Source organism: Bombina bombina, chromosome 3, assembly GCF_027579735.1.
Source record: "Bombina bombina isolate aBomBom1 chromosome 3, aBomBom1.pri, whole genome shotgun sequence".
Classification (NCBI taxonomy): Eukaryota; Metazoa; Chordata; class Amphibia; order Anura; family Bombinatoridae; genus Bombina; species Bombina bombina.
In genome coordinates this window covers 463,861,869-463,870,115 of record NC_069501.1, presented here as the reverse complement: position 1 = coordinate 463,870,115, position 8,247 = coordinate 463,861,869, and the positions used below count along the sequence as shown (strand labels likewise).

General features: G+C 37.2%; 1 protein-coding gene across 4 annotated transcripts in view; it reads left to right on the top strand.

The window, feature by feature from the left end:
- SOX13 (SRY-box transcription factor 13) overlaps positions 1-8,247 on the top strand; it is a 152,598-nt gene that overhangs the window by 59,614 nt on the left and 84,737 nt on the right. The window contains exon 1 of one of the 4 annotated variants that reach the window (XM_053706711.1): positions 5,722-5,894. The exons of the other annotated variants lie outside the window; for them this stretch is intronic. The gene's annotated coding sequence lies outside the window, so the exon portion shown is untranslated. Of the gene's footprint in view, positions 1-5,721; positions 5,895-8,247 lie in introns of those variants that run through there. 4 annotated transcript variants of the gene reach the window in all.

Genomic DNA, 8,247 nt, shown 5'->3' with positions numbered 1-8,247 from the left:
CTGGGAACTAGCTGCTGATTGGTGGCTGCACAAATATACCTCTTATCACTGGCTTACTAATATGTTCAGCTAGTAGTGCATTTTTGCTCCTTCAATTAAAGACACAAAGAGAATAAAACTAAATTGCTAATAGAAGTAAATTGGAAAGTTGTTTGAAATGATATGCTCTGCCTGCGTCATGAAATACAATTTTTGGGTTTCATGTTCCTTTAACGGAATCATGAAGGTTTAATTTTGATTTTCATGTACCCTTACTCTGTATGTGGCATTTATGATTTTAAAATGAACTAATACACCTTTTTTTTATTATCATCGAGCCAATTAATCACCTATATAAATTAATTTTAAATTAATACTGAAACTATAAGGAAAGTGTCATAATTAAATGTGTGTTATGTTTTAATCTTTATATAATTTTTCAGATATTTACAATAAAACTATAGTGGTAAAAGATCTCATACCTTATTGATCATCAATAGGATGATTTTTAAATTTGGTTTTTAGAACACAGTTTCTACAAATAGATTTATGAATTTTAACTTAATTTTATTCTTCACTGATCATAATATAAATGATTTCTAAACAAACAATTTAAACTGACAGCAAACCGTTTAATAAACTTTGGCTTAATTGTTACTTAAGATTTTTAATTAACTTCTAAAGAAAATCCTATAGAAATTAATTTAAAGGGACATTATTTAAATTAAAATCTACCATTAAACTATTAATATTTTTTAGCAATATTAAATTTGATAAAAAAAATTTGCACCACCACTTAGAGGTTGAAGATCCGTTAAAGGGACAAAACCGCTTTGTAATATAAAATATTCAATTACATGTACTTGAAAAACTTTGCCGTATATTTTCATTATTTATTGTCTCCTTTTCTGTAATTTAATTTTGAACACAAAATGATTGGTTGCTAATGACTCATAACTGTCCCTAAGTGGCCTAAGCAGAGAAGGAAACCTAGGTTACGATTGCTTTTTTGGACACTAAAACTTTTTTTTTCCCCAATGTTGAAACAACTAATATCCTTTTTTTTATTTTCATGCTAAGCAATGATTACTTGGATCAGTGCACAAGCTCATATATATCTGAACCTAATTGGCGGGCAAAAAGCCGCACTTTGAATATCGCAAACGCGTTTACGTATTCACCCATAGAAGTCAATGTAGCAAAGAAAGTGGGAAAACACCCCACTGATTGCATATTCTTAAAGGGACATAATACTCATATGCTAAATCACTTGAAACTGATGCAGTATAACTGTAAAAAGCTGACAGGAAAATATCACCTGAGCATCTCTATGTAAAAAAGGAAGATATTTTACCTCACAATTTCCTCAGCTCAGCAGAGTAAGTTCTGTGTAAAAAGTTGTACTCAGCTGCAGGTAAAAAAAAAATAAAAAAAAAATGAAGAAATGAACAACAGCCAATCGGCATCAGCAGTACTGAGGTCATGAACTCTTTTACTGTGATCTCATGAGATTTCACTTAACTCTCATGAGATTTAATGGTAAACTTCCTTAAACTGAATAGGGAAATACGATGAGTGTGCACGAAAGCTCACTCCCTTTGCTGTCCCGGGACAGACATACTGATTTTCTGCTTAGAAGTCCTTTACAATGGGATGTGGCTACTAATGAATTTTTGAGGTAAAATATCTTTATTTTTTACATAGAGATGTTCAGGTGATATTTTCTAGTCAGCTTTTTTACAGCTATGCTTTGAAACTTTCAAGTGTTTCAACATTTGGCTATCTTGGCCCTTTAAGTGCGCTAACCTGACATGAAAATATGAATATTTCATATTCCTATCTTTTTCACATAACAAAATATGTTCTATTTATTAATAAATACATATTTCTTCATATATATGATGGTATTTTGGTACCATATATATCTATACCTATATATAAATGATTATATATAGGTATAGATATATACAGAGATATATAGGAATATCTATTTATACATACATATAACATATTTTGCTATGTGCAGAACATTGGCATGTTAAATATTTAAAGCAAATACACAGTATAAAACTTTATGAAATATGAATATTTTATAAATATTCTTTTACATGCACTTCTATATATGTCTATATATGTGTACATATGTATTGAAGTGTTTATATGTGTAATTGTGTATATATAAAAGCAGTCGTGCTCCAGACGTGCATGTGAAGCATATTTAGATAGAATTCACATGCACAAGCACATAAAAAGCATACTGATAACAGTGATATAATTTTTAGAAACATGTTTGCTAATATAAATCTATTGCATTTCAGTTTTTGCCTGGAATATCCATTCAAAATACATGCTATGCCCCTGTATTGTCTTGGAAAGCATTTTAAGCAGATTTAGCTGTCTGTCAATCTAACTGTAAATCAGATTACAGGTTTTAACATGACATTTTAATGCAATAATAAAATACTCAAGTATGTGTATAATGGATTTAAAAGACCTCTAAATACAGTAGAATTGAATAATTGACAAATATACATTAACCCCTTAATGACCGAGGACGTGCAGGGTACGTCCTCAAAAAAAAGGCAGTTAACGCCTGAGGACGTACCCTGCACGTCCTCGGTGTGGAAAGCAGCTGGAAGCGATCCTGCTCGCTTCCTGCTGCTTTCCGGTTATTGCAGTGATGCCTCGATATGGAGGCATCCTGCAATAACCTCACATGGCCATCCGATGCAGAGAGAGCCACTCTGTGGCCCTCTCTGCACCGGACATCGATGGCCGGTATCGTTGGTGGGTGGGAGCCGAATTGGGAGGCGGGTGGGCGGCCATCGGTGTGCCGCGTGACGTCACGGGGGGCGTGATCGGGGGCGGGACTGTCGGGGGCGCGCACGGGTGCACGGAGGGTGGCCGGCGGGCCCGTGCACGGGGCGGGAGCGGGTGGGAACCGCTACACTACGGAAAATCTTTTCATAAAACCTGCCTAATCTTGTTTGTGCAAAAGCACAAAAAGCGATCATGGAGGGGTGGGGGGGTTGGTTTGTGTGTGGGGAGGTTGGTTTGTGTGTGGGGAAGCTACACTACAGAAACTTTCAACAAATTAAAAAAACAAACAATTTTTTCTTCTAAACTGGGTACTGGCAGACAGCTGCCAGTACCCAAGATGGCGCCCATTAAGTTAGAGTGGGAGGGGATAGAGCTGTTTGGGGGGGGGGGGGATCAGTGAGGTTGGGGGCTAAGGGGGATAGTACACAGCAGCATATGTAAATATGCTTAAAAAAATCATTAAAAAAAATATATATAGCTTTTATTTTAGTACTGGCAGACTTTCTGCCAGTACTTAAGATGGCGGGGACAATTGTGGGGTGGGGGAGGGAAGAGAGCTGTTTGGGAGTGATCAGGGGGTCTGATGTTTCAGGTGGGAGGCTGAGCTCTACACTAAATCTAATATTAACCCTGCAAGCTCCCTACAAGCTACCTAATTAACCCCTTCACTGCTAGCCATAATACACGTGTGATGCACAGCGGCATTTAGCGGCCTTCTAAATACCAAAAAGCAACGCCAAAGCCATATATGTCTGCTATTTCTGAACAAAGGGGATCCCAGAGAAGCATTTACAACCATTTGTGCCATAACTGCACAAGCTGTTTGTAAATGATTTCAGTGAGAAACCTAAAATTGTGAAAAATTTTACGGTTTTTTTTTAATTTGATCGCATTTGGCGGTGAAATGGTGGCATGAAATATACCAAAATGGGCCTAGATCAATACTTGGGGTTGTCTACTACACTAAAGCTAAAATTAACCCTACAAGCTCCCTACATGCTCCCTAATTAACCCCTTCACTGCTGGGCATAATACACGTGTGGTGCGCAGTGGCATTTAGTGGCATTCTAATTACCAAAAAGCAACACCAAAGCCATATAAGTCTGCTATTTCTGAACAAAGGGGATCACAGAGAAGAATTTACAACCATTTGTGCATAATTGCACAAACTATTTGTAAATAATTTCAGTGAGAAACCTAAAGTTTGTGAAAAAAATTGTGAAAAAGTGAACGATTTTTTTTATTTGATCGCATTTGGCGGTGAAATGGTGGCATGAAATATACCAAAATTGGCCTAGATCAATACTTTGGGTTGTCTACTAAAAAAAAATATCTACATGTCAATGGATATTCAGGGATTCCTGAAAGATATTAGTGTTCTAATGTAACTAGCGCTAATTTTGAAAAAAAAGTGGTTTGCAAATAGCAAAGTGCTACTTGTATTTATGGCCCTATAACTTACAAAAAAAGCAAAGAAGATGTAAACATTGGGTATTTCTAAACTCAGGACAAAATTTAGAAACTATTTAGCATAGGTGTTTTTTGGTGGTTGTAGATGTGTAACAGATTTTGGGGGTCAAAGTTAGAAAAAGTGTTTTTTTTTTCAATTTTTCCTCATATTTTATAATTTTTTTATAGTAAATTATAAGATATGATGAAAATAATGGTATCTTTTGAAAGTCCATTTAATGGCGAGAAAAACGGTATATAATATGTGTGGGTACAGTAAATGAGTAAGAGGAAAATTACAGCTAAACACAAACACCGCAAAAATGTAAAAATAGCCTTGGTCCCAAACGGACAGAAAATGGAAAAGTGCTGCGGTCATTAAGGGGTTAAAGGGACACTGAACCCAAATTTTTTCTTTCGTGATTCAGATAGAGCATGTCATTTTAAACAACTTTCTAATTTACTCCTAATATCAATTTTTTTTCGTTCTCTTACTATTTTTATTTGAAAAAGAAGGCATCTAAGGTAAGGAGCAAGACCATTTTTGATTCAGAACCCTGGACAGCACTTATTTATTGGTGCTGTCCAATCAGCAAGGACAACCCAGGTTGTTCACAAAAAATGGGCCAGCATCTAAACGTATATTTTTGCTTTTCAAATAATGATACCAAGAGAATGAAGAAAATTTGAAAATAGGAGTAAATTAGAAAGTTGATTAAAATTGCATGCTCTATCTGAATCATGAAAGAAAAAAATTGAGTTCAGTATCCCTTTAAAAAGACAATGCAATAACACTTTGAATTTGACATGAGCTATAGAATATTTTCTAGCAAATCCCAATTTTCTCTCCCCTGTAGCATGTGACAGCCATCAGCCAATCACAAAATGCATATACATATATACTGTGCACTTTTGCACATGCTCAGTAGCAGCTGGGTCATTATAAACTGTGAATATAAAAAGAATGTGCATGTTGTAGTAATGGAAGTACAGTATATTAAAAAAAAATATTGCATGCTTTATCTAAATCCTGAATCTTTAGTTTTGACTTAAGTGATCCTTTAAACTTAGTCAAATCATATACTGGTGGTGTAGTCAGAAGCAGCATATGCATGTAGCATCCAATTACAGGTCATGTCCAACTTAGTGGAATTTAACTGTGTTCCACCCATTTTCATTGGTTAACAAATAGTTAATAAAGCATTTGTTTATTGCACAAATGCTTGCCTAAAGCATTGGACCATTTTATTATTACTTTTATGTCTATGAAGAAAAAAAATCTGATTCAAACAGGTGATGAAATATTTTTTTATTTTTTTTTAAGATAATTTTTTTTTTCTTCCCAAGACCATTTTTTTTTTTCTGATTTAATTTTATTTCCCCCCTCCCACATCTGATAGGCTGTAAAAATCTCTTCTTATCAGGGGTGTTATACGGTGTCCCCTTTCCCTTTTGACCGGAGGCTGTGTGTGTGGAATGTGGGTGAGGCTGAGCACAGGCAGTGAGGGGTGGGGGCCGGCATTGTGCTCTAACAATGCCAGGCCCGGCCGAGTCCCTACAGCAACCTGCCGGGCAGGAACATGCCTGTTTAGGAGGGGGGTTGGTGGGGTGAAATGAAGACAGAAAAGCGTAAAGCAATACACAGGGTAAGATTAGGCACGCAGTTGATGTGTATGCTATAGGTGTGTTTGGTGTACAGGTAGGAGTGGGATATAGGTGCGGGCATTTGTTTTTGAGTCATTGTTATGTGTACTATAGGTGTGAGTACTGACTATATCTGTGTATGAAATGTAGGTGTGTGTGTGACTTCAGGTTTCTGGCAGCGGAAGGCCACTACAATACTCCCATTGTGTTCTTGTCACATTTCCTTTGTTAGTTTGTCCGCTCATTGTTCTGCTTCCTGCGCCCCCTTACTGAGCTGCCTCTCCCTGCCCTACCTCCTCTGGGTGACTTCCCTACACCCAGTAACTTAAGCCAGCAGTGCTGTTTGTGCTGACAGACTGCAGAAAGGAAGGGGTTAAGTAGCAGCAGCGTAACGGGCTGCTTTTGTCAGTTGATGCAGATAATACTGACTGACAGGTGATAACCCAAGTCCTGCAGATCAAGCACTCTGATGTTTCCCTGCTATTTTCTCTGCATATCCTGCATGCTGATTATCTTCACTATTTTACATTTGCTCTCTGTATTATCTCTGCCTTAGCTTTTGACTTTTTTTGCTCTTCTCGTCTAATTCAATCCCTTCATCTTTAATCTCATTTGATTCCATCTCTCTCTCTCTTTCTTTCTCTCTCTCTCTCTCTCCCCCTCTCTCTCTCTCTCCCCCCCTCTCTCTCTCTCTCTCTCTCTCTCTCTCTCCCCCTCTCTCTCTCTCTCCCCCTCTCTCTCTCCCCCTCTCTCCCCCCCCCCCCCTCTCTCTCTCTCTCTCTCTCTCTCTCTCTCTCTCTCTCTCTCTCTCTCTCTCCCTCCCTCTCTCTCTCTCTCTCTCCCCCCTCTCTCTCTCTCTCTCTCTCTCTCTCTCTCTCTCTCTCTTCCTCTCTCCCTCTCTCTCTTCCTCTCTCCCTCTTCCTCTCTCTCTCTCTCTCTCTCTCCCTCTTTCTTCCTCTCTCTTCCTCTCTCTCTCTCTCTCTCTCTTTCTCTCTCTCTCTCTCTCTCTCTCTCTCCAAACTCTAACATTCTAGCCATTTGTCTCTTAAAGGGACAGTAAACACAGATTTTTCATATAAAATGTTTTGTTATACGTAATGAAGAGTACAGTATGTGTAATTTAGCTCTGAAAGATTTTTATTTTTTTTATTTTCAGAAATGTTGACTTATCATTTGAAGCCAATTAGAAAATATATATGTAGCAGGGTTAGCCTTGATAACGGCAAGCAATACATTTTATATTAACGTTATGACCATAGCTAGCTAGCCTTGTTGTCTGCAGATTTTAAGCCCAGATTAGCTCCTCCAAATAAGGCAAATGGTCAGTGGAGTTTGGCTATTGAAAACTAATTGTTTCGAAAATGTTAAGACTCGACTGATATGTTGTTCTATAGCAACACACCAGAAATGTCTTGTAATTACAAGGTGTTTACTTTCCATTTAAACTCCCTTTATGCCAAATTATTTCTCTTAATTTACTTCTCTCTTCTTTAGTTTATCATTTTATCAGCCTCTCTGTTGGGCTCATTCATGTCCTGCTTCGTTTCTATGCTCTCCCCCCTTCATAATCTTACTCTTTTTGTTTTCTATTTCACACTTTTTCTCCCACTTCTTTTTTTTTTTTTTACCTTTCTTTCCATCTCATATTACTCATTGCTTGTCTAGTTCTCTCTCTTTGTATTCACACCTGGTCTGCTCTGCCCTCCCATAGCTGCGCACTCATTGCTGAGTTCAGGACAATAGATACTGTAATGAGTTGCACAATAGGCTGAAGACAATAGCCATTGAGTCATTTCCCGACACGGACTTTTCCTGCCAGTGTTTTTTTTTTTTTTTTTTTTTTTAAATAAAGAGTTTGTTACTTCTAGATTTCTACAGAAGGTGATATCACTATCTCAAATTTAAAGTCTCAAAATCTCCATCTGTGGCCAGGTTTCTAGTTTATTTTCATTGTAATCTCACTCCTACCTTTTTTTTAAAGCAACAGCATCAGCATTATTTGCAGGACAACTGTGTAGTTATAAACATTAGATACTATTGTGTTCAATTACTCAGGGTTAGTATTATTGCTTTAAAGGGATAGTCTAGTCAAAAGTAAACATTCATGATTCAGATAGAGCGTGCAATTTTAAACAACTTTTTAATTTTTCTTTGTTCTCTTGGTATCTTTATTTGAAAAAACAAAACAAGAATGTAAGCATAGGAGACGACCCATTTTTGGTTCATCACCTGGGTAGAACTTTCTGATTGTTGTTGTCTAAACGTAGCCACCAATCAGTAAGCGCTACCCAGGTTCTGAACCAAAAATGATCCGGCTCCTATGCTTACATTCAAATAAAGATAGCAAGAGAACGA